The sequence below is a fragment of the Oncorhynchus gorbuscha genome, linkage group LG14 (assembly GCF_021184085.1).
Source record: "Oncorhynchus gorbuscha isolate QuinsamMale2020 ecotype Even-year linkage group LG14, OgorEven_v1.0, whole genome shotgun sequence".
NCBI lineage: Eukaryota > Metazoa > Chordata > Actinopteri > Salmoniformes > Salmonidae > Oncorhynchus > Oncorhynchus gorbuscha.
In genome coordinates this window covers 3,100,882-3,128,643 of record NC_060186.1, presented here as the reverse complement: position 1 = coordinate 3,128,643, position 27,762 = coordinate 3,100,882, and the positions used below count along the sequence as shown (strand labels likewise).

At 49.4% G+C, this 27,762-nt stretch overlaps 1 pseudogene; it reads right to left on the bottom strand.

Moving 5' to 3' along the window:
* Positions 1-2,816: 2,816 nt before the first annotated feature.
* The window catches only part of LOC123995849, a 39,028-nt pseudogene continuing 14,082 nt past the window's right edge, over positions 2,817-27,762 (bottom strand).

Here is a 27,762-nt window from a genome sequence, read left to right as displayed (position 1 = left end):
TGAATATGTTTGAGTCTAAGTTCAAAACAGTTGGAGGATGTGAAGTGAAGCTTCAATTGTTTCACTAAAAAGAAATGACGATGTATTTGACACCTATGTGTTGTAAATAGTTATAATTGTTCTATTACAAAACACACGACACTAGCAGTTTAAAAAAATTACAATTCCAGAAAGTGTGCTTTCATCCACAATTGTTATTTCATTTTACAATCATTAACAAGACTATTGTACACTTCTCTACACCTGCGTATCGTTTCCCCAAAGCTTGTAAAAAGCAGATTAAACATCCAACGTTATTCATACATTTTTTTGGGGTTGTTTTTTTAACAATGTATTTTTTTGTGTGTCATTTACATTTTTCACAGAGCAACTCGGCAAACAGTGGAACAAAAGCATTGATAGTGACGGGTCAGTGCAAAACACCTGCATTTTAAATCAGAGAAAGATCGAGAGAGAGAGGAGGGGAAGAGAGAACTGCCATTTCTCTGTTGTTGTTGTTGAAAAAGCACAATGTCTGTATTCATAAAGGGTCTCAGAGCAGAAATGCTGATCTAGGATCAGTTTAGTCTTTTAGAACTTAAATCAACAAGCTTCAAGAACACAGGTGGGACTCCTACCGAGAAGCTTCAAGAACACAGGTGGGACTCCTGCCGAGAAGCTTCAAGAACACAGGTGGGACTCCTGCCGAGAAGCTTCAAGAACACAGGTGGGACTCCTGCCGAGAAGCTTCAAGAACACAGGTGGGACTCCTGCCGAGAAGCTTCAAGAACACAGGTGGGACTCCTGCCGAGAAGCTTCAAGAACACAGGTGGGACTCCTGCCGAGAAGCTTCAAGAACACAGGTGGGACTCCTGCCGAGAAGCTTCAAGAACACAGGTGGGACTCCTACCGAGAAGCTTAAAGAACACAGGTGGGACTCCTACCGAGAAGCTTAAAGAACACAGGTGGGACTCCTACCGAGAAGCTTAAAGAACACAGGTGGGACTCCTACCGAGAAGCTTAAAGAACACAGGTGGGACTCCTACCGAGAAGCTTAAAGAACACAGGTGGGACTCCTACCGAGAAGCTTAAAGAACACAGGTGGGACTCTACCGAGAAGCTTAAAGAACACAGGTGGGACTCCTACCGAGAAGCTTAAAGAACACAGGTGGGACTCCTACCGAGAAGCTTAAAGACAGGTGGGACTCCTACCGAGAAGCTTAAAGAACACAGGTGGGACTCCTACCGAGAAGAAAAGAACACAGGTGGGACTCTAAGAAGCTTAAAGAACACAGGTGGGACTTCTACAGAAGAAGCTTAAAGACAGGTGGGACTCCAAGAGAAGCTTAAAGAACACAGGTGGGACTCCTACCGAGACAGCTTAAAGACAGGTGGGACTCCTACCGAGAAGCTTAAAGAACAAAGGTGGGACTCCTACCGAGAAGCTTAAAGAACACAGGTGGGACTCTAAAGCTTAAAGACAGGTGGGAATGAAGCTTAAAGAACACAGGTGGGACTCCTACAGAGAAGCTTAAAGACAGGTGGGACTCCTACCGAGAAGCTTAAAGAACAAAGGTGGGACTCCTACCGAGAAGCTTAATGAACACAGGCCAAGAAAAGAGCTGGATGATGGAATCAAAGGGCTTTCACCACTTCACCACCACAGAAGAAGAAGCAGTACCAAGGCGTGGACACATGTCCATACAACATGTACATTAGTTTATCAACAATAAAGAAAGATCAGGGTGTTCTTTTCTTCTTTCTCTAAAGTGAAACAAAATGAATCCTTCAGAGACGGATCACCCCATCATGCACATTATCCTCACATCTGGGGTATGAGTGTTTAGGATTTAGAATTTAGTACGGTCTGTTGGTTTGTGTTCATTTGAGAGAGGTGGGGACAGTGTGTGAGTGTGTATTTCACACTAGTGTGTTAGAAGTCCATCTGCTAGTTTGTAGAAAGACTGAGGAGAGGCAGATTCATTCCTTCCATGTTCTCTTCATTCAGAGGTCTCATATGGATGGGTCAGGAGGGGGGGGTCAGAGGTCTCACATGGATGGGTCAGGAGGGGGGGTCAGAGGTCTCATGGATGGGTCAGGATGGGGGGGGTCAGAGGTCTCATATGGATGGGTCAGGAGGGGGGTCAGAGGTCTCATATGGATGGGTCAGGAGGGGGTCAGAGGTCTCATATGGATGGGTAAGAAGGGGGGTCAGAAGTCTCATATGGATGGGTCAGGAGGGGGTCAGAGGTCTAATATGGATGGGGTCAGAGGTCTCACATGGATGGGTCAGGAGGGGGGTCAGAGGTCTCACATGGATGGGTCAGGAGGGGGGTCAGAGGTCTCATATGGATGGGTCAGGAGGGGGTCAGAGGTCTCATATGGATGGGTCAGGAGGGGGGTCAGAGGTCTCATATGGATGGGTCAGGAGGGGGGTCAGAGGTCTCATATGGATGGGTAAGAAAGGGGGGGTCAGAAGTCTCATATGGATGGGTCAGGAGGGGGTCAGAGGTCTAATATGGATGGGGTCAGAGGTCTCACATGGATGGGTCAGGGAGGGGGGGGTCAGAGGTCTCACATGGATGGGTCAGGAGGGGGGGTCAGAGGTCTCATATGGATGGTTCAGGAGGGGGGGCAATGAATGAATATTACAGTATAAAGAATGGTATATAAGCACATTGTTCCATAGAGGGAGAAGTGTAGTGAGTAAAGTGGATGACGACTCAGAGGGAGAACAGCAGTCTTCATGTCATAAGGAGGGAGATGAGAGGGGAGGCAACAGTCCTGGTTGCTTAAGGGGGAAAAGAGGGAGGATGGGGTAAGTTGGGACGTGGGGGTTAAGCGGATGAGCAGCAGCCCCCGCGGCCGTGGCGGCTTGAGGGTCATCGTCCACGATCTGTACCCCCTTCGTGATGTCGTTGACTGGCTGGCTCCGTTACCCTTCGCCCTCTCCTCTGCTTGGGCCGTCTCCATCATTCCTGTCAACGAGAGAGGGAGAGTCAGTACTGCGGGGAGACGAGAGGGAGAGTCAGTACTGCGGGGAGACGAGAGGGAGAGTCAGTACTGCGGGGAGACGAGAGGGAGAGTCAGTACTGCGGGGGGAGGGAGAGTCAGTACTGCGGGGAGACGAGAGGGAGAGTCAGTGCGGGGAGACGAGAGGGAGAGTCAGTACTGCGGGTACTGCGGGAGACGAGAGGGAGAGTCAGTACTGCGGGGAGACGAGAGGGAGAGTCAGTACTGCGGGGTACGAGAGGGGAGTCAGTACTGCGGGGAGACGAGAGGGAGAGTCAGTACTGCGGGGAGACGAGAGGGAGAGTCAGTACTGCGGGAGACGAGAGGAGAGTCAGTACTGCGGGAGACGAGAGGGAGAGTCAGTACTGCGGGGAGACGAGAGGGAGAGTCAGTACTGCGGGGAGACGAGAGGGAGAGTCAGTACTGCGGGGAGACGAGAGGGAGAGTCAGTACTGCGGGAGACGAGAGGAGAGTCAGTACTGCGGGGAGACGAGAGGGAGAGTCAGTACTGCGGGGAGACGAGAGGGAGAGTCAGTACTCGGGGAGACGAGAGGGAGAGTCAGTACTGCGGGGAGACGAGAGGAGAGTCAGTACTGCGGGGAGACGAGAGGGAGAGTACTGCGGGGAGACGAGAGGGAGAGTCAGTACTGCGGGAGACGAGAGGGAGAGTCAGTACTGCGGGGAGACTGCGGGGAGACGAGAGGGAGAGTCAGTACTGCGGGAGACGAGAGGGAGAGTCAGTACTGCGGGAGACGAGAGGAGAGTCAGTACTGCGGGGAGACGAGAGGGGAGTCAGTACTGTACGAGAGGAGAGTCGGGAGACGAGAGGGAGAGTCAGTACTGCGGGGAGACGAGAGGGAGAGTCAGTACTGCGGGGAGACGAGAGGGAGAGTCAGTACTGCGGGGAGACGAGAGGGAGAGTCAGTACTGTGGGGAGACAAAGTCCTACCAACAAAAGCTGAAAGTCCTTACAACCAAGAAAAGCCAAACATCCTACAAACAAAAAGCTTTATAAGTCCAATCTACAAAATTCAGAAGTCCCACTACTTGGTCCATTATAATATAATCGTTTCAAGTATTTTATTTTTGTCTGAACCCGGAGCCATTCCATTCATCATCACTATTCCATAACATGTGAGAACGGCTGCTTACTTTTACACAAGTCAAGGAAGAGTTCCTCTATCCCCTTGTTTAGTTTGGCTGATGTGTGATAGTGTTTTGCCCCCACCGACTCTGCATACCTGTGGAGGAGAGGAATCCACAGAGAAACACACACCGATCCGTTAGAACCAATCACCATTCCATTGTCAACACAATTGAATGGTGATTGGTTAGTTATCAATATTCCGACCAAATCACCATTCAATTCAACGTTCACATAACAAAAAGAAGGCTGTGGACTTCATGTTTAGACAACGTTATGAAAAGGTATTGCCAAAGCAGTACAGCACCATAAGCTGACAAGACTGAACACCCCCTGCTGTACAAGGTCTCTCTACGGTACAGTTACAGGAGAAGAGGGACAAAACGAACCCTTCTGCCTCTTCAACTGATACATGTCTCTCCTTCTCCAGATCTACTTTATTACCTAAAGAGAAGAACACAGAGGATGTATTAGTTTAGAGATCACATACGGTATATTTAAACATTAGCACCACCAACTGTACGTCTAGTTGATCGAAGGCACACTTTATTTAACCAGGAAGAGACCATGGAGGTTATAACCCTCTGGGGCGTGACTGCAACAGTTACGTTTATCTTGACAGCGTTAGTTTAACTCATGATCTACAATGCAGAAGTCAATGACCGCCACACACAATTACACCAAATTGCATTTTAGATTTTTGTTCAATGTGCACACACACACACACACACACACACACACGTGTGTGTACACACCCTGAACAAAAATATAAAATGCAACATATGTAAAGTGTTGGTCCCAACAGCTGAAATTTACATTTACATTTAAGTCATTTAGCAGACGCTCTTATCCAGAGCGAAAATAATGCAGAAATGTTGCATACTGACAAAAAGTGTATTTCTCTCAAATGTTGTGCACAAATGTATTTACATTCCTGTTAGTGAACATTTATCCTTTTCCAAGATAATCCATCCACCTCACAGGTGTGGCATATCAAGAAGCTGATTAAACGCCATGATCATTACATAGGTGCACCTTGTGCTGGGGACAATAAAGGGCCAGTCTAAAAAGAATTGCAGTTGTCACACAACACCACAGAAGTTAAGGGAGCATGGAATTGGCACCAAAGCCATTGCCAGGGGATTGAATGTTCATTTCTCTACCATAATTTCTGTCTGTAATAAAGGCCTTTTGGGGGGGAAAAAATATTCTGATTGCTCAGTGGGTGGGCCCGGCTTCCAAGTGGGTGGGCCTACACCCTCCCAGGCCAACCTATGGCTGCACCCCTGCCCAGTCATGAGAAATCCATAGATTAGGGCCTAATGCATTCATTTCAATTGACCAAATTCCTTATATGAACTGTAACTCAGTAAAATCATTGCATTAATATTTTTGTCATTTCCCCCCCTCATTTTTGTGAGGAAAATACATTTCCCACAGCAGTTAGTCTAGTTAAGATGAGATCCTATAAAATCAGTTGACCAATATGTGATTATTATTATCTGAGCCTGCAGGTCATCTATGAACATTGTAACATCTTGGCCACGTTCAGTTATAATCTCCACCCGGCACAGCTAGAAGAGGACTGGCCACCCCAGATAGCCTGGTTCCTCTAGGTTTCTTCCTCGGTTCTGACCTTTCTAGGGAGTTTTTCCCTAGCCACCGTGCTTCTATATCTGCTTGCTGTTTGGGGTTTTAGGCGTTTTAGAGTTTCTGTAAAGCACTTTGTGACATCGGCTGATGCAAAAAGGGGCTTTATAAATACATTTGATTGACCAATATATATATATATATATATATCGGCTGATATGAGTCTTTTACAAAAATATTTGTATCTTTATTCCACAGCTAAAGCGCAGATATTATATAGATAGAATAAACAAATCCGTCTGAAGAGGGCGCTCTATGGACTGCTCACTGAGCATCATTCAGCCCTACGTCACAATGTGAGAAACAGTAACCATGGTGACTTGACAGTGAGTAGTTTTCCACAGCCAGCGACAGCATAGTTGAATAAGTAAATAAAGTACACTTCACCAAGTAAGCAGCCCTGTCCTTATCACACCTTTCACTTCGTTAACGTTCGCCTAGCTAGCCAGCAAGGTAGTTAAGCCTAGCTAGCCAGCAAGGTAGTTAAGCCTAGCTAGCCAGCAAGGTAGTTAAGCCTAGCTAGCCAGCAAGGTAGTTAAGCCTAGCTAGCCAGCAAGGTAGTTCGCCTAGCTAGCCAGCAAGGTAGTTAAGCCTAGCTAGCCAGCAAGGTAGTTAAGCCTAGCTAGCCAGCAAGGTAGTTAAGCCTAGCTAGCCAGCAAGGTAGTTAAGCCTAGCTAGCCAGCAAGGTAGTTAAGCCTAGCTAGCCAGCAAGGTAGTTAAGCCTAGCTAGCCAGCAAGGTAGTTAAGCCTAGCTAGCCAGCAAGGTAGTTAAGCCTAGCTAGCCAGCAAGGTAGTTAAGCCTAGCTAGCCAGCAAGGTAGTTAAGCCTAGCTAGCCAGCAAGGTAGTTAAGCCTAGCTAGCCAGCAAGGTAGTTAAGCCTAGCTAGCCAGCAAGGTAGTTAAGCCTAGCTAGCCAGCAAGGTAGTTAAGTCTAGCTAGCCAGCAAGGTAGTTAAGCCTAGCTAGCCAGCAAGGTAGTTAAGCCTAGCTAGCCAGCAAGGTAGTTAAGCCTAGCTAGCCAGCAAGGTAGTTAAGCCTAGCTAGCCAGCAAGGTAGTTAAGCCTAGCTAGCCAGCAAGGTAGTTAAGCCTAGCTAGCCAGCAAGGTAGTTAAGCCTAGCTAGCCAGCAAGGTAGTTAAGCCTAGCTAGCCAGCAAGGTAGTTAAGCCTAGCTAGCCAGCAAGGTAGTTAAGCCTAGCTAGCCAGCAAGGTAGTTAAGCCTAGCTAGCCAGCAAGGTAGTTCGCCTAGCTAGCCAGCAAGGTAGTTAAGCCTAGCTAGCCAGCAAGGTAGTTAAGCCTAGCTAGCCAGCAAGGTAGTTAAGCCTAGCTAGCCAGCAAGGTAGTTAAGCCTAGCTAGCCAGCAAGGTAGTTAAGCCTAGCTAGCCAGCAAGGTAGTTAAGCCTAGCTAGCCAGCAAGGTAGTTAAGCCTAGCTAGCCAGCAAGGTAGTTAAGCCTAGCTAGCCAGCAAGGTAGTTAAGCCTAGCTAGCCAGCAAGGTAGTTAAGCCCTAGCTAGCCAGCAAGGTAGTTAAGCCTAGCTAGCCAGCAAGGTAGTTAAGCCTAGCTAGCCAGCAAGGTAGTTAAGCCTAGCTAGCCAGCAAGGTAGTTAAGCCTAGCTAGCCAGCAAGGTAGTTAAGCCTAGCTAGCCAGCAAGGTAGTTAAGCCTAGCTAGCCAGCAAGGTAGTTCAGCCTAGCTAGCCAGCAAGGTAGTTCAGCCTAGCTAGCCAGCAAGGTAGTTAGCCTAGCTAGCCAGCAAGGTATTTAGCTTAGCTAGCCAGCAAGGTAGTTCAGCCTAGCTAGCCAGCAAGGTATTTAGCTTAGCTAGCCAGCAAGGTAGTTCAGCCTAGCTAGCCAGCAAGGTATTTAGCCTAGCTAGCCAGCAAGGTATTTAGCCTGCATCTCAATGCCTAAGTTGTGAACAGTGCAGTTTCAGATTGACTTTGAGACCTTCTTGTTTATTAGTGTACTTGTGGTGTTTCAGCACAGACACCTCTGCATTCTTATGCACTGCCATAGATGGGTACAACTTAAATATTTGTCTAAGGTGGTAAACTGAACAACGGTTTTGTATTTACTTTCGTATTTATTTAGGATATAGTAGCTTTTTGGTGGTTCTCTTGTAAACAACAAATAAAATGTTCTTAAATTATGTGTTATTTTTAATTGTTCGTTTAGAAATCATAATTTTGAGTATCTGTTAAACCTTTAGAAAACAATTTGTGAGAAAAGGTGTGTTTTTCATGCCACATCTAAAAACCAATATCAAAATCGGTGACTTTTGCCTCCCTAAAATCAGTATCGGACCCACAAATCTCATACGGGTCTGGCTCTAGTTAAGATATCACATAAATATTGAGGAGGATGTCACCGCAACAATGTCAATGATCTACTCCGTGCAACTCGTCCTGCATTTGAAAGACTGAACGTCAGGGTTGAAAGTTGTAGGCGTTGACATTTCAGAGGGAGAGAACAGCGGGATGTGTCTGGAGCACATTGAGCTGTCCGACAGATGGTCTTATGTGACTGAAATTGGGAGGCAAGAGAATATCAGAGACAAACAAACTATATTCTAGACTCCCTCCATCCTGGCAACATATTAAGAAATGATTAGGATTTCTTTTCAATTGCAGTGCCCCGTAACTAAACTAAATTCTCCACGCCACTTTTTTAAATTATTTTTTAAACCTTTATTTAACCTTTATTTAACCAGGCAAGTCAGTTAAGAACAAATTCTTATTATCAATGACGGCCTAGGAACAGTTAGGCAGAACGACAGATTTGTACCTTGTCAGCTCGGGGATTCGAACTTGCAACCTTTTGGTTACTAGTCCAACGCTCTAACCACTAGGCCACCCCTCGCCTCTAGCAACCCCTCGCCCCTAACCACTAGGCCGCCCCTAGCCCCTAACCACTAGGCCACCCCTAACCACTAGGCCACCCCTCGCCCCTAACCACTAGGCCACCCCTAACCACTAGGCCACCCCTAACCACTAGGCCACCCCTAACCACTAGGCCACCCCTAACCACTAGGCCACCCCTAACCACTAGGCCACCCCTAACCACTAGGCCACCCCTAACCACTAGGCCACCCCTAACCCCTAGGCCACCCCTCGCCCTAGGCCACCCCGCCCTAGGCCACCCCTCGCCCCTAGGCCACCCCTCGCCCCTAGGCCACCCCTCGCCCCTAGGCCACCCCTCGCCCCTAGGCCACCCCTCGCCCCTAGGCCACCCCTCGCCCTAGGCCACCCCTAACCCTAGGCCACCCTAACCACTAGGCCACCCCTAACCACTAGGCCACCCCTAACCACTAGGCCACCCCCTAACCCTAGGCCACCCCTAACCACTAGGCCACCCTAACCACTAGGCCACCCCTAACCACTAGGCCACCCCTAACCACTAGGCCACCCCTAACCACTAGGCCACCCTAACCACTAGGCCACCCCTCGCCCCCTAACCACTAGGCCACCCTCGCCCCTAACCACTAGGCCACCCCTAACCACTAGGCCACCCCTAACCACTAGGCCACCTCGCCCCTAACCACTAGGCCACCCCCCTAACCACTAGGCCACGCCCCCTAACCACTAGGCCACCCCTAACCACTAGGCCACCCCTAACCACTAGGCCACCCCTAACCACTAGGCCACCCCTAACCACTAGGCCACCCTCGCCCTAACCACTAGGCCACCCCTCGCCCCTAACCACTAGGCCACCCCTCGCCCCTAACCACTAGGCCACCCCTCGCCCCTAACCACTAGGGCCCCTAACCACTAGGCCACCCTCGCCCCTAACCACTAGGCCACCCTCGCCCCTAACCACTAGGCCACCCTCGCCCTAACCACTAGGCCACCCCTCGCCCCTAACCACTAGGCCACCCCTCGCCCCCTAACCACTAGGCCACCCCTCGCCCCCTAACCACTAGGCCACCCCTCGCCCCTAACCACTAGGCCACCCCTCGCCCCTAACCACTAGGCCACCCCTCGCCCCTAACCACTAGGCCACCCCTCGCCCCCTAACCACTAGGCCACCCCTCGCCCCTAACCACTAGGCCACCCCTCGCCCCTAACCAACCACCCTCGCCCTAACCACTAGGCCACCCCCGCCCCTAACCACTAGGCTACCCTACCCAAGATTGATCCATTTACAGGGTGAAATGTGATAAACTATAAAAGAAGTGTTGAAAAGTGAAAAGTTTGCTATGGTCTGCAATAACTTACCTACTATACATAAACAAATCTCATTCCCCAACATTTTCCTCAATTCTTTGACCCAGTTTTTCACCTACAAAGCAAAGACATTACATTTCAGATCGATTTACAGTTCAAGAAAAGAACATTTCAACATTAGAACACAGAGACACCGATGCAAATTAAATATGAATATCAAAAGAAACCATTTTCCATAATCATACATCTTGACATTTCTATGTAACTCATTTTTGAAATGATGTTCTTCTCTCCAGAGGCTGTGTTCCTAATAGCACCCCGTTTCCCTATGGGCCCTGGTCAAATGTAGTGCACTGTATAGGGAATTAGGGTGCTCTTTGGGACACGGCTCTCCGCTGTTCTCCCCGAGGAGATCATAGCCACCTTCTGGAAAGAGTCCTCATCTGTGATGTCATAGACCAATATGGCTCCGTTGGAGTCTCTGTAGTAGATGGGACCTAAGGCGTGGAAGCGCTCCTGACCTGCTGTATCCTGGGGTAGAGCGAGAGAGCGAGAGAGCGAGAGAGCGACAGAGAGACAGAGAGAGACAGAGAGAGACAGAGAGAGACAGAGACAGAGAGAGAGAGAGACAGAGAGAGAGAGAGAGACAGAGACAGAGAGAGACAGAGAGAGAGAGAGACAGAGAGAGAGAGAGACAGAGAGAGACAGAGAGAGACAGAGAGAGACAGAGACAGAGAGAGAGAGACAGAGAGAGACAGAGAGAGACAGAGAGAGAGAGAGAGAGAGAGAGAGAGAGAGAGAGAGAGAGAGAGAGTCCACTGTTCAAGCCTCTGGAAAAAGACTGTTTGACATGGACAGTGACTCTGGCTACAGTTTGGTGGCGAGAACAACATTACACACCAGGAAGAAACACCTGCAAGCCAGACTGATTCAGACAAATAATGTCAACGATGCATCTCTCCCTGCCTGCAACAGACTGACTCAAATCAGAATGGATGCCGGATTCCTGTTCCTATTGCATCAAATGAGGCAGGACCATATGTTATAGGACAGAGAGATCACTGCAGGACCATATGTTATAGGACAGGGGGAGATCACTGCAGGACCATATGTTATAGGACAGAGAGATCACTGCAGGACCATATGTTACAGGACAGGGGAGATCACTGCAGGACCATATGTTATAGGACAGGGGAGATCACTGCAGGACCATATGTTATAGGACAGAGAGATCACTGCAGGACCATATGTTATAGGACAGAGAGAGATCACTGCAGGACCATATGTTATAGGACAGAGAGAGATCACTGCAGGACCATATGTTATAGGACAGGGGAGATCACTGCAGGACCATATGTTACAGGACAGAGAGATCACTGCAGGACCATATGTTATAGGACAGGGAGAGAGATCACTGCAGGACCATATGTTATAGGACAGAGAGATCACTGCAGGACCATATGTTACAGGACAGAGAGATCACTGCAGGACCATATGTTATAGGACAGAGAGAGAGAGATCACTGCAGGACCATATGTTACAGGACAGAGAGATCACTGCAGGACCATATGTTACAGGACAGAGAGAGAGAGATCACTGCAGGACCATATGTTACAGGACAGAGAGAGAGAGAGAGATCACTGCAGGACCATATGTTACAGGACAGAGAGAGAGAGATCACTGCAGGACCATATGTTACAGGACAGAGAGAGAGAGATCACTGCAGGACCATATGTTACAGGACAGAGAGAGAGATCACTGCAGGACCATATGTTACAGGACAGAGAGAGAGAGATCACTGCAGGACCATATGTTACAGGACAGAGAGATCACTGCAGGACCATATGTTATTGGACAGAGAGAGAGAGAGATCACTGCAGGACCATATGTTACAGGACAGAGAGATCACTGCAGGACCATATGTTACAGGACAGAGAGAGAGAGATCACTGCAGGACCATATGTTACAGGACAGAGAGAGAGAGATCACTGCAGGACCATATGTTACAGGACAGAGAGAGAGAGATCACTGCAGGACCATATGTTACAGGACAGAGAGAGATCACTGCAGGACCATATGTTACAGGACAGAGAGAGAGAGATCACTGCAGGACCATATGTTACAGGACAGAGAGATCACTGCAGGACCATATGTTACAGGACAGAGAGATCACTGCAGGACCATATGTTACAGGACAGAGAGATCACTGCAGGACCATATGTTATAGGACAGAGAGATCACTGCAGGACCATATGTTACAGGACAGAGAGATCACTGCAGGACCATATGTTACAGGACAGAGAGAGAGAGATCACTGCAGGACCATATGTAACAGGACAGAGAGATCACTGCAGGACCATATCATTTCTTCGAGGATTAACAGGAAGTCAAAGCAGATTAAGGGATCTACATCCTGTTCCCCATATGAGCTCTGGTCAAAAGCAGTACACCATGTAGGGAACAGGATGCCATTTGGGACCCAGAGGAGTGTCCGACACGCAGAGACAGAGAGACAGAGAGACAGAGAGACAGAGAGACAGAGAGACAGAGAGAGAGAGAAGGCCTTACCCAGATGGCCAGGTTCACCCTCTTCCCTGTGATGTTGAGCTTCTTGGTGAGGAAGGACGCCTGGAAGAGACAAAACACATTAGTCTTGTGTCTGGAGAAACACACACAGTAACAGGCCCTGACACAGTATTAACTAGATTCAGCTCCTAGCAACAAGGTGAAGAAACACGTACGACTCAGGGAGGAACAGGGACAGCCATCAGCTGAGACACGGGCCCTGGTGAACAGGGACAGGCATCAGCTGAGACACGGGCCCTGGTGAACAGGGACAGGCATCAGCTGAGACACGGGCCCTGGTGAACAGGGACAGGCATCAGCTGAGACACGGGCCCTGGTGAACAGGGACAGGCATCAGCTGAGACACGGGCCCTGGTGAACAGGGACAGGCATCAGCTGAGACACGGGCCCTGGTGAACAGGGGCAGGTATCAGCTGAGACGGGCCCTGGTGAACAGGGACAGGCATCAGCTGAGACACGGGCCCTGGTGAACAGGGACAGGCATCAGCTGAGACACGGGCCCTGGTGAACAGGGACAGGCATCAGCTGAGACACGGGCCCTGGTGAACAGGGACAGGCATCAGCTGAGACACGGGCCCTGGTGAACAGGGACAGGCATCAGCTGAGACACGGGCCCTGGTGAACAGGGGCAGGCATCAGCTGAGACACGGGCCCTGGTGAACAGGGGCAGGCATCAGCTGAGACACGGGCCCTGGTGAACAGGGACAGCCATCAGCTGAGACACGGGCCCTGGTGAACAGGGGCAGGCATCAGCTGAGACACGGGCCCTGGTGAACAGGGACAGCCATCAGCTGAGACACGGGCCCTGGTGAACAGGGACAGCCATCAGCTGAGACACGGGCCCTGGTGAACAGGGACAGCCATCAGCTGAGACACGGGCCCTGGTGAACAGGGACAGCCATCAGCTGAGACACGGGCCCTGGTGAACAGGGACAGCCATCAGCTGAGACACGGGCCCTGGTGAACAGGGACAGCCATCAGCTGAGACACGGGCCCTGGTGAACAGGGACAGCCATCAGCTGAGACACGGGCCCTGGTGAACAGGGACAGCCATCAGCTGAGACACGGGCCCTGGTGAACAGGGACAGCCATCAGCTGAGACACGGGCCCTGGTGAACAGGGACAGCCATCAGCTGAGACACGGGCCCTGGTGAACAGGGACAGCCATCAGCTGAGACACGGGCCCTGGTGAACAGGGACAGCCATCAGCTGAGACACGGGCCCTGGTGAACAGGGACAGCCATCAGCTGAGACACGGGCCCTGGTGAACAGGGACAGCCATCAGCTGAGACACGGGCCCTGGTGAACAGGGACAGCCATCAGCTGAGACACGGGCCCTGGTGAACAGGGACAGCCATCAGCTGAGACACGGGCCCTGGTGAACAGGGACAGCCATCAGCTGAGACACGGGCCCTGGTGAACAGGGACAGCCATCAGCTGAGACACGGGCCCTGGTGAACAGGGACAGGCATCAGCTGGGACACGGGCCCTGGTGAACAGGGACAGGCATCAGCTGAGACACGGGCCCTGGTGAACAGGGACAGCCATCAGCTGAGACACGGGCCCTGGTGAACAGGGACAGCCATCAGCTGAGACACGGGCCCTGGTGAACAGGGACAGCCATCAGCTGAGACACGGGCCCTGGTGAACAGGGACAGGCATCAGCTGAGACACGGGCCCTGGTGAACAGGGACAGGCATCAGCTGAGACACGGGCCCTGGTGAACAGGGACAAACATCAGCTGAGACACGGGCCCTGGTGAACAGGGACAGCCATCAGCTGAGACACGGGCCCTGGTGAACAGGGACAGGCCATCAGCTGAGACACGGGCCCTGGTGAACAGGGACAGCCATCAGCTGAGACACGGGCCCTGGTGAACAGGGACAGGCATCAGCTGAGACACGGGCCCTGGTGAACAGGGGCAGGCATCAGCTGAGACACGGGCCCTGGTGAACAGGGACAGGCATCAGCTGAGACACGGGCCCTGGTGAACAGGGACAGGCATCAGCTGAGACACGGGCCCTGGTGAACAGGGACAAACATCAGCTGAGACACGGGCCCTGGTGAACAGGGACAGACATCAGCTGAGACACGGGCCCTGGTGAACAGGGGCAGGCATCAGCTGAGACACGGGCCCTGGTGAACAGGGACAGGCATCAGCTGAGACACGGGCCCTGGTGAACAGGGGCAGGCATCAGCTGAGACACGGGCCCTGGTGAACAGGGACAGGCATCAGCTGCGACACGGGCCCTGGTGAACAGGGGCAGGCATCAGCTGAGACACGGGCCCTGGTGAACAGGGGCAGACATCAGCTGAGACACGGGCCCTGGTGAACAGGGACAGCCAACAGCTGAGACACGGGCCCTGGTGAACAGGGACAGCCAACAGCTGAGACACGGGCCCTGGTGAACAGGGACAGCCAACAGCTGAGACACGGGCCCTGGTGAACAGGGACAGGCATCAGCTTTTATTATTATTCGACCATGCTGGTCATTTATGAACATTTTGGCCATGTTCTGTTATAATCTCCACCCGGCACAGCCAGAAGAGGACTGGCCAACCCACATAGCCTGGTTCCTCTAGGTTTCTTCCTAGGTTTTGGCCTTTCTAGGGAGTTTTTCCTAGCCACCGTGCTTCTACACCTGCATTGCTTGCTGTTTGGGGTTTTAGGCTGGGTTTCTGTACAGCACTTTGAGATATCAGCTGATGTACGAAGGGCTATATAAATACACTTGATTTGATCAGCTGAGACACAGGCCCTGGTGAACAGGGACAGGCATCAGCTGAGACACGGGCCCTGGTGAACAGGGACAGGCATCAGCTGAGACACGGGCCCTGGTGAACAGGGACAGGCATCAGCTGAGACACGGGCCCTGGTGAACAGGGACAGGCATCAGCTGAGACACGGGCCCTGGTGAACAGGGACAGGCATCAGCTGAGACACGGGCCCTGGTGAACAGGGACAGGCATCAGCTGAGACACGGGCCCTGGTGAACAGGGACAGGCATCAGCTGAGACACAGGCCCTGGTGAACAGGGACAGACATCAGCTGAGACACGGGCCCTGGTGAACAGGGACAAGCATCAGCTGAGACACGGGCCCTGGTGAACAGGGACAAGCATCAGTTGAGACATTTGACTACATCAATAAGTAATCTTGGCCATGTTCTGTTATAATCTCCACGCGGCACAGCCAGAAGAGGACTGGACACCCCAGTTTTCTTCCCAGGTTTTGGCCTTTCTAGGGAGTTTTGGAAGACCGTCCCCCTTTTAGCCAGTTATCTACCTGGAAAACCGTTTTTAGGCCAGTTATCTACCTGGAAATCTACCTGGAAGACCGTCCCCCTTTTAGGCCAGTTATCTACCTGGAAAACCGTCCACGTGGGGAACACGTTCCTTCTTAATGTAAAGTAAGAACTACACCATATACTTTGACAACTTTAGTAAGTTAAGTCATTCTGTTCTCATCCACAGTAATGATCTGGTTCTAAGCATCTCTGTTGCGGTAACATCGTCATCTCTCCATTCTCTTCCTCATTAAGACATAAAGAGATTCCATAATGGAAAGAGCTCTGATGAGAAATGCAGGCGGAATAGGAAGACAGTTGAATGGGTGTTCTACTCAGGAAAGGCTAGGCAGTAACTTTATAATTCACCCGACCGTCAGAGGAACGATTACCAGAAAGGAGATCTTCATTTCTTTCTCAGACTGACATCTCAGCACCTGCCTGCCTCGGAGCTTTAGATTTTTACAAGAACTGACAGTTGGAGAGAGTGAGAGAAACAGTGAGAAACAGATAATGAGTTTTAAAATAGCTCAAAACAGCATGAAGATACAACAACATCTGCTAATGTCATTAAGGCCCAGCCAGATATACTAGGCTATCTGAGGACACATTGCATCACCACTCTCAGTCCACAAGCACATGATCACAATCACTTGTTGCTCAGCAGGGTTCTAGAATTCCAGTCAGTCCCCTGTATCCACGGTAACCAGATAGTACAGCAGAACAGTCACGTAGTCTAATCCAGGAATACCTGAGGATCCTGATGGGATTTCTAGGTCTTGTTAAAACACTGGGGAGCAGTGGTGCTAGCTGCGTCACTACAGACCCCGGTTCGATTCCAGGCTGTGTCGCAGCCGACCGCGACCCGGGAGACGGCGCACAATTGGCCCAGCGTCATCCTGATTAGGTGAGGGTTTGGTCACATGGGCTGTCCTCGTCCCATCACGCTCCTCGTGGCGGGCTGAGGAGATGCACGGTTGTCAGCTGTACGGTGTTTCCTCCGACACATTGGTGCGGCTGGCCGGGGTTAAGCGAACATTGTGTCAAGAAGAAGTGCGGCTTGGCGGGGGTCGTGTTCGGGAAGACCCGCGGCTCTCGACCTTCGCCTCTCCCGAGTCCGTACGGGAGTTGCAGCGATGGGACAAGACCAACTACCAATTGGCACGGGCCATGGTTAAATTGGATAGAAAAAGGGAAAAAAAGAAAAAAAAAATCTAATTAAAAATACATTGGGGAGCATTTAGATGTAGTTTTTATTTGGATACAGATTCTAACCAATGAATGTCAGGGAAAGTAGTCTGAAGACGAAGCCTACTGTGTGAGGTATGACAGCCAGGGTCAAGTATTGACCATCAGTGTTCAGTTCATACATGACGCAACACCTCTCAAATGTTGACCTGTCGCTATGGTTTTCTTTTTCTGCAGCTGTAAAGACAACACAGACCAGGCCATTTCCACACGCTTCACCCAGGCATCCAGATGCCCAGTTAGGGTAGAGACATGTTCAAGATGTGCCTTGGTGGAGGAGGGCAGAAAGACTGACTCCCTGCCAACTACACCAGTTACCTCCAAAGCAGCTCGTTCTCCTCCAAGACAGAAACTAACAACGAAAGTTTTTTAAAAAAGGTGTGAACTCAGACAACATACCACATCACAATCACAGGCAGACTTTCTCCAGCAGGAGGGTATTTTTACCCAGCATCCTTAGCCTCTAGAACTGACGAGGATCTATAGTTGGCTCTGGGCAGAGCTAATGGCCTGGATGTCTGCCTGGAGCCTCGGTCTCTCAGCCAGGACCAGCCCATTGATGACTGAGTGACCAATAAAAAAGCTTTTGTCTGCTCTGAAGAGGTGGAGACTAACAGAGGAATAAATAAAGTGCCCTGAGGAGAATTGGGGTCTGAGGGAGAGAACAGAGAGAGAGAGAGAGAGAGAGAGAGACAGAGAGACAGAGAGACAGAGAGACAGAGAGAGAGAGAGAGAGAGACAGAGAGAAAGAGAGAGAAAGAGAGACAGAGAGACAGAGAGAGAGACAGAGACGCAGAGAGGCAGAGAGGCAGAGAGACAGAAAGACAGAGAAAGAGACAGAGAGACAGAGAGACAGAGAGAGACAGAGAGACAGAGAGACAGAGAGACAGAGAGACAGAGAGACAGAGAGACAGAGAGACAGAGAGACAGAGACAGAGAGAGAGAAAGAGAGGCAGAGAGGCAGAGAGGCAGAGAGAAAGAGAGAACAGAGAGACAGAGAGACAGAGAGACAGAGAGACAGAGAGACAGAGAGACAGAGAGAGAGAGAGAGAGAGAGGGATGAGGTGAGACCAGGGTCGGATCTCTTATCAGGCAAGATTGACAAGGTCGACATTTTCTGAGCTCAACTGACCAAGACGCATTCCCCAACAACACATAAAACCTCACATAATTCTGCCCAAAAACAATGACAATTTCTCTCAACCAGTGGCATATTGGCTTTTTTAGGTGAGCGCGGATGTCGCCCGGTGATAAGAAGTGCCCACTTTGTCAAAGGCAGGGGCATAAAATATTTATCTTGTCCATTCCCAGCGTGCTGTTGGAGAGATCGGTCGCTGCAGCTTTCCACCAACACCACGACAAAAACCAAACTAATCTATCATCAATCATGTAGCAGATATAGGATACGGTAGAAAGAGTATGTGGCCTGTTCTGTAGCCTTCAGGCTGGAGATAAAATGGACGACAAAGTAACGAGACTGAAACTTTTAGAAATCAGTGGTTTCAAGTTTTGTATCTGTACATTTTTTACGAGCTGATCATAGCGAAAAGAAAATACTTGTGCATTTCTCGCTGTGTAAACAACATTACAAATAGACTCAGGATATATCTCCTCCTGATAAAGTCAGGTTGCTGATATTCAGAGTTTAAATAGCCAGATTGATTAGTCACAGGAATCAGGACTAATGAAGCCAATGCAACGACCTGTTTTTACAGACGGTGGGCCTAACACACGAATGAGCATTCATAACATTCCACATGAGCATTCACACACGGATGAGCATTCATAACATTCCACATGAGCATTCACACACAGATGGGCATTCACATGAGCATTCACACACAGATGGGCATTCATAACATTCCACATGAGCATTCACACACAGATGGGCATTTGAGCATTCACACAGATGGGCATTCATAACATTCCACATGAGCATTCACACAGATGGGCATTCACATGAGCATTCACACAGATGGGCATTCATAACATTCCACATGAGCATTCACACACAGATGGGCATTCACATGAGCATTCACACAGATGGGCATTCATAACATTCCACATGAGCATTCACGGATGAGCATTCATAACATTTCACATGAGCATTCACACACAGATGGGCATTCATAACATTCCACATGAGCATTCACACACAGATGGGCATTCACATGAGCATTCACACACAGATGGGCATTCACATGAGCATTCACACACGGATGGGCATTCATAACATTCCACATGAGCATTCACACACAGATGGGCATTCACATGAGCATTCACACAGATGGGCATTCATAACATTCCACATGAGCATTCACACACGGATGGGCATTCATAACATTCCACATGAGCATTCACACACAGATGGGCATTCACATGAGCATTCACACACGGATGGGCATTCATAGCATTCCACATGAGCATTCACACACGGATGGGCATTCATAACATTCCACATGAGCATTCACACACAGATGGGCATTCACATGAGCATTCACACACGGATGGGCATTCATAACATTCCACATGAGCATTCACACACAGATGGGCATTCACATGAGCATTCACACACAGATGGGCATTCATAACATTCCACATGAGCATTCACACACAGATGGGCATTCATAACATTCCACATGAGCATTCACACACAGATGAGCATTCACACACGGATGGGGATTAATAACATTCCACATGAGCATTCACACACGGATGGGCATTCATAACATTCCATTGAGGGCCGATGTCACAGTACATGTTCTCTCCCACTCCTCGCCCCTACCTGGGCTCGAACCAGGGACCCTCTGCACACAGAGACAACAGCCACCCTCGAAGCATCGTTACCCATCGCTCCACAAAAGCAGTGGCCCTTGCAGAGCAAGGGGAACAACTACTTCAAGGTCTCAGAGCGAGTGACGTCACCGATTGAAACGCTATTAACGCGCACCACCGCAAACTAGCTAGTCGTTTCACATCGGTTACGCCGACATGGTAGGTTACACCCCAGTAAGCACGGCTCTTTTTGTGCTGTACGGGACCGCAGTCTTTTTGTTGTGTTTTACAAATGGTAGTCCTATCACATACAGCGCATTCAGACCGCAGTCTGTTGTGTTTTACAAATAGTAGTCCTATCACATACAGCGCATTCAGACCGCAGTCTGTTGTGTTTTACAAATGGTAGTCCTATCACATACAGCGCATTCAGAAAGCATTCAGACCGCTTGACTTTTTCCATACTGTTGGGTTACAGACTTGTTTTAAAATTGATTCAATTGTTTTAACCCCCCCCATCAATCTACACACAATACCCCATAATGACATCACAATACCACATAATGACATCACAATACCCCATTATGACATGTCAAAAACAGTTTTTGACTTTTTTTGCTAATTTTTTTGCTAATTTATATTTAAAATATATATATATATATATATATATAAGAAGAAAAAAATAAATATATATATCACATTCACATAAGTATTCAGACCCTTTACTCAGTACTTTGTTGCAACACCTTTGTCAGCGATTACAGCCGGTGTAGGTAGTCATCGAAAATATGAATTTGTTCTTAACTGACTTGCCTAGTTATATTTTAAGATCTAAAATAAATAACTTCCAGGCAGACTTTAATTTGCATTGGTCTCCTATAGCAAACTAGGCAAGGAGAGGGGAGAGGTGAGGAAGTGAGTCAGAGACCTTTCAGACAGCAGGTCTGACTATAGCAACAAAGAAACAGTTGTTCTCCAAGGGAGCAGAACCAGAGCCTAACTCGCTGCCAAATTGATGGTTTAACACATTCATGAATTTGTGGATCTGTCTGCAGACGGCCAGGCTGTGGGCCTGTGGCTCTGTCGGCAGACGGCCAGGCTGTGGGCCTGTGGCTCTGTCGGCAGACGGCCAGGCTGTGGGCCTGTGGCTCTGTCGGCAGACGGCCAGGCTGTGGATCTGTCGGCAGATGGCCAGGCTGTAGCTGGGCCTGTGGCTGTGGGCCTGTGGCTGTGGGCCTGTGGCTGTGGGCCTGTGGCTGTGGGCCTGTGGATCTGTCGGCAGACGGCCAGGCTGTGGATCTGTCGGCAGATGGCCAGGCTGTGGCTCTGTCGGCAGACGGCCAGGCTGTGGGCCTGTGGATCTGTCGGCAGATGGCCAGGCTGTGGGCCTGTGGAGGCTCTGGGCCTGTGGATCTGTCGGCAGATGGCCAGGCTGTGGGCCTGTGGATCTGGGCCTGTGGATCTGTCGGCAGACGGCCAGGCTGTGGGCCTGTGGATCTGGGCCTGTGGATCTGTCGGCAGACGGCCAGGCTGTGGGCCTGTGGATCTGGGCCTGTGGATCTGTCGGCAGATGGCCAGGCTGTGGGCCTGTGGATCTGTCGGCTGTGGGCCTGTGGATGTGGGCCTGTGGATCTGTCGGCAGATGGCCAGGCTGTGGGCCTGTGGCTGTGGGCCTGTGGATCTGTCGGCAGATGGCCAGGCTGTGGGCCTGTGGATCTGTCGGCCTGCCAGGCTGTGGGCCTGTGGATCTGTCGGCAGATGGCCAGGCTGTGGGCCTGTGGCTGTGGGCCTGTGGATCTGTCGGCCTGTGGAGGCTGTGGGCCTGTGGATCTGTCGGCAGATGGCCAGGCTGTGGGCCTGTGGCTGTGGGCCTGTGGATCTGTCGGCAGATGGCCAGGCTGTGGGCCTACAACTCATGTCTGCTTATTTTACTGTACATGCAGCAGCTGGAGTCTACAGGGTCAGCTCAGGTCAATGTCCAATGTTCCTACAGCGATGTTTAACCCCTACAGCGATGTTTAACCTCCTACAACAATCTGATCCAATCCCCAAGGTCAGCTCAGGTCAATGTCCATGCTTCCTACAGCGATGTTTAACCTCCCACAGCGATGTTTAACCTCCCACAGCGATGTTTAACCCCCCACAGCGATGTTTAACCCCCACAGCGATGTTTAACCCCCACAGCGATGTTTAACCCCCACAGCGATGTTTAACCCCCACAGCGATGTTTAACCCCCTACAGCGATGTTTAACCCCCTACAGCAATGTTTAACCCCCTACAGCAATGTTTAACCCCTACAGCAATGTTTAACCCCCTACAGCGATGTTTAACCTCCTACAGCGATGTTTAACCCCCCGATGTTTAACCTCCTACAGCGATGTTTAACCCCATACAACAATCTGATCCAATCCCCTTGAACCGTTTCCTTACCACATCTCTTCCTCATCAGATGGATGTTGCTTATGGGTCTGTTCCTGGTGTAACAAGCGATGGAGTGGAAGACATAGAAGCTTATGGAAAAGCAGGACATGAAAGCTTCATTTCCCAGCCCATTAGACCTATACACTGTACAGTACCAAGGCACAGCCCATTAGACCTATACACTGTACAGTACCAAGGCACAGCCCATTAGACCTATACACTGTCCAGTACCAAGGCACAGCCCATTAGACCTATACACTGTCCAGTACCAAGGCACAGCCCATTAGACCTATACACTGTGCAGTACCAAGGCACAGCCCATTAGACCTATACACTGTGCAGTACCAAGGCACAGCCCATTAGACCTATACACTGTGCAGTACCAAGGCACAGCCCATTAGACCTATACACTGTGCAGTACCAAGGCACAGCCCATTAGACCTATACACTGTGCAGTACCAAGGCACAGCCCATTAGACCTATACACTGTGCAGTACCAAGGCACAGCCCATTAGACCTATACACTGTGCAGTACCAAGGCACAGCCCATTAGACCTATACACTGTCCAGTACCAAGGCACAGCCCATTAGACCTATACACTGTCCAGTACCAAGGCACAGCCCATTAGACCGATACACTGTCCAGTACCAAGGCACAGCCCATTAGACCCGATACACTGTCCAGTACCAAGGCACAGCCCATTAGACCCGATACACTGTACAGTACCAAGGCACAGCCCCTCTCTCTCATATGCTACTATTAGATCTGATCAATAAAAACACACTTAGCAGTCATTCTCTACGGAGGTCATTATTGACTGACCACCTTGAAGTCACCAAGTAAAAGGTCTGTAAACGGGCACCTAAAACCTCCCATTACATCACGAGGGCCTGTCAACCTCCCATTACATCACGAGGGCCTGTCAACCTGACATTAATACCTCCCATTACATCATGAGGGCCTGTCAACCCCCCATTACATCATGAGGGCCTGTCAACCCCCATTACATCATGAGAGCCTGTCAACCCCCATTACATCATGAGAGCCTGTCAACCCCCATTACATCATGAGAGCCTGTCAACCCCCATTACATCATGAGAGCCTGTCAACCCCCATTACATCATGAGAGCCTGTCAACCCCCCATTACATCATGAGAGCCTGTCAACCCCCATTACATCATGAGAGCCTGTCAACCCCCCCATTACATCATGAGAGCCTGTCAACCCCCCCATTACATCATGAGAGCCTGTCACCCCCCCCATTACATCATGAGAGCCTGTCAACCCCCCGCCCATTACATCATGAGAGCCTGTCAACCCCCCCCCCATTACATCATGAGAGCCTGTCAACCCCCCCCATTACATCATGAGAGCCTGTCAACCCCCCCCCATTACATCATGAGAGCCTGTCAAGGAGCCCCCCTATTACATCATGAGAGCCTGTCAACCCCCCATTACATCATGAGAGCCTGTCAACCCCCCCATTACATCATGAGAGCCTGTCAACCCCCCCATTACATCATGAGAGCCTGTCAACCCCCCATTACATCATGAGGGCCTGTCAACCCCCCATTACATCATGAGGGCCTGTCACCCCCCCATTACATCATGAGAGCCTGTCAACCCCCATTACATCATGAGGGCCTGTCAACCTCCCATTACATCATGAGAGCCCGTCAACCCCCATTACATCATGAGAGCCCGTCAACCCCCATTACATCATGAGAGCCCGTCAACCCCCATTACATCATGAGGGCCTGTCAACCTGACATTACATCATGAGGGCCTGTCAACCTGACATCAATACCTCCCATTACATCATGAGGCCTGTCAACCTCCCATTACATCATGAGAGCCTGTCAACCCCCTATTACATCATGAGAGCCTGTCAACCCCCCATTACATCATGAGAGCCTGTCAACCCCCCATTACATCACGAGAGCCTGTCAACCTGACATTACATCATGAGGGCCTGTCAATCTGACATTACATCATGAGGGCCTGTCAACCTGACATCAATACCCCCATTACATCATGAGGGACTGTCAACCTAACATTAATACCTCCCATTACATCCTGAGGGCCTGTCAACCTCCCATTACATCATGAGGGCCTGTTAACCTGACATTAATACCTTCCATTACATCATGAGGGTCTGTCAATCTGACATTAAAACCTCCCATTACATCATGAGGGCCTGTCAATCTGACATTAAAACCTCCCATTACATCATGAGGGCCTGTCAATCTGACATTAGTACCTCCCATTACATCATGAGGGCCTGTCATCCTGAGGCCTCAACCCCCATTACATCATGAGAGCCTGTCAACCTGACATTACATCATGAGGGCCTGTCAATCTGACATTACATCATGAGGGCCTGTCAACCTGACATCAATACCCCCCATTACATCATGAGGGACTGTCAACCTAACATTAATACCTCCCATTACATCATGAGGGCCTGTCAACCTCCCATTACATCATGAGGGCCTGTCAACCTGACATTAATACCTTCCATTACATCATGAGGGTCTGTCAATCTGACATTAAAACCTCCCATTACATCATGAGGGCCTGTCAACCTGACATTAATACCTCCCATTACATCACGAGGGCCTGTAAACCTCCCATTACATCATGAGGGCCTGTCAACCTGACATTAATACCTCCCATTACATCATGAGGGCCTGTCAATCTGACATTAATACCTCCCATTACATCACGAGGGCCTGTCAACCTCCCATTACATCATGAGGGTCTGTCAACCTGACATGAATACCTCCCATTACATCACGAGGGCCTGTCAACCTCCCATTACATCATGAGGGTCTGTCAACCTGACATGAATACCTCCCATTACATCATGAGGGCCTGTCAACCTGACATTAATACCCCCCATTACATCATGAGGGCCTGTAAACCTGACATTAATAGCTCCCATTACATCACGAGGGCCTGTCAACCTGACATTAATAGCTCCCATTACATCATGAGGGCCTGTAAACCTGACATTAATAGCTCCCATTACATCATGGGGGCCTGTCAACCTGACATTAATACCTCCCATTACATCACGAGGGCCTGTCAACCTGACATTAATACCTCCCATTACATCACGAGGGCCTGTCAACCTCCCATTACATCATGAGGGCCTGTCAACCTGACATTAATACATCCCATTACATCATGAGGGCCTGTCAATCTGACATTAATACCTCCCATTACATCATGAGGGCCTGTCAATCTGACATTAATACCCCCCATTACATCATGAGGGCCTGTAAACCTCCCATTACATCATGAGGGCCTGTCAACCTGACATTAATACCTCCCATTACATCATGAGGGCCTGTCAATCTGACATTAATACCCCCATTACATCACGAGGGCCTGTAAACCTCCCATTACATCATGAGGGCCTGTCAACCTGACATTAATAGCTCCCATTACATCATGAGGGCCTGTCAATCTGACATTAATACCTCCCATTACATCGAGGGCCTGTCAACCTGACATTAATACCCCCCATTACATCACGAGGGCCTGTAAACCTCCCATTACATCATGAGGGCCTGTCAACCTGACATTAATACCTCCCATTACATCATGAGGGCCTGTCAATCTGACATTAATACCCCCATTACATCACGAGGGCCTGTAAACCTCCCATTACATCATGAGGGCCTGTCAACCTGACATTAATAGCTCCCATTACATCATGAGGGCCTGTCAATCTGACATTAATACCTCCCATTACATCACGAGGGCCTGTCAACCTCCCATTACATCATGAGGGTCTGTCAACCTGACATGAATACCTCCCATTACATCATGAGGGCCTGTAAACCTGACATTAATACCTCCCATTACATCATGAGGGTCTGTCAACCTGACACTAATACCTCCCATTACATCATGAGGGCCTGTCAACCTGACATTATTTAGGCTATTTCTTTCCATGTAAATCCCTTGGTGTGCGAATCTTCCTGAAATAGCAGCTAACTCTAACAGGAAGCCTCCTGGCTGCAACACCTCCTGCATCACGTCACACCCCTTGGGTTCATGCGCTGTTTGAAATCGTTTCCTTTAAAAAAAAAAAGGAACAATTCACCCATTTTGAATGTTATATCTCTGAGCTACGTTCAATCTATTCCAGGGGTCATAAGAAGTGCACTATATAGGAGATATGAGGGGCCATTTGGGATGCAAGCCCCTCTCCAGCATAGCCTCGCTCGCCTCTGTAGCCTGGATCCATCTAAAGGTAGTATTTTAATGCATTTCCTGGCATGCTTCCTGGCATCCAATCACAGCGCAGGAGGCAAGGAAATTAACATACAGATGGGGAGTATTACAATAGCTTCTCTCAGCGACTGTTAGTGATATCACTGTAAAGTCTGTATGGATGGAGTATTACAATAGCTTCTCTCAGGGACTGTTAGTGATATCACTGTAAAGTCTGTATGGATGGAGTATTACAATAGCTTCTCTCAGGGACTGTTAGTGATATCACTGTAAAGTCTGTATGGATGGAGTATTACAATAGCTTCTCTCAGGGACTGTTAGTGATATCACTGTAAAGTCTGTATGGATGGAGTATTACAATAGCTTCTCTCAGCGACTGTTAGTGATATCACTGTAAAGTCTGTATGGATGGAGTATTACAATAGCTTCTCTCATGGACTGTTACTGATATCACTGTAAAGTCTGTATGGATGGAGTATTACAATAGCTTCTCTCAGCGACTGTTAGTGATATCACTGTAAAGTCTGTATGGATGGAGTATTACAATAGCTTCTCTCAGCGACTGTTAGTGATATCACTGTAAAGTCTGTATGGATGGAGTATTACAATAGCTTCTCTCAGCGACTGTTAGTGATATCACTGTATGGATGGAGTATTACAATAGCTTCTCTCAGGGACTGTTAGTGATATCACTGTAAAGTCTGTATGGATGGAGTATTACAATAGCTTCTCTCAGGGACTGTTAGTGATATCACTGTAAAGTCTGTATGGATGGAGTATTACAATAGCTTCTCTCAGGGACTGTTAGTGATATCACTGTAAAGTCTGTATGGATGGAGTATTACAATAGCTTCTCTCATGGACTGTTAGTGATATCACTGTAAAGTCTGTATGGATGGAGTATTACAATAGCTTCTCTCAGGGACTGTTAGTGATATCACTGTAAAGTCTGTATGGATGGAGTATTACAATAGCTTCTCTCATGGACTGTTAGTGATATCACTGTATGGATGGAGTATTACAATAGCTTCTATCATGGACTGTTAGTGATATCACTGTATGGATGGAGTATTACAATAGCTTCTCTCAGGGACTGTTACTGATATCACTGTATGGATGGAGTATTACAATAGCTTCTCTCAGGGACTGTTAGTGATATCACTGTAAAGTCTGTATGGATGGAGTATTACAATAGCTACTCTCATGGACTGTTAGTGATATCACTGTATGGATGGAGTATTACAATAGCTTCTCTCA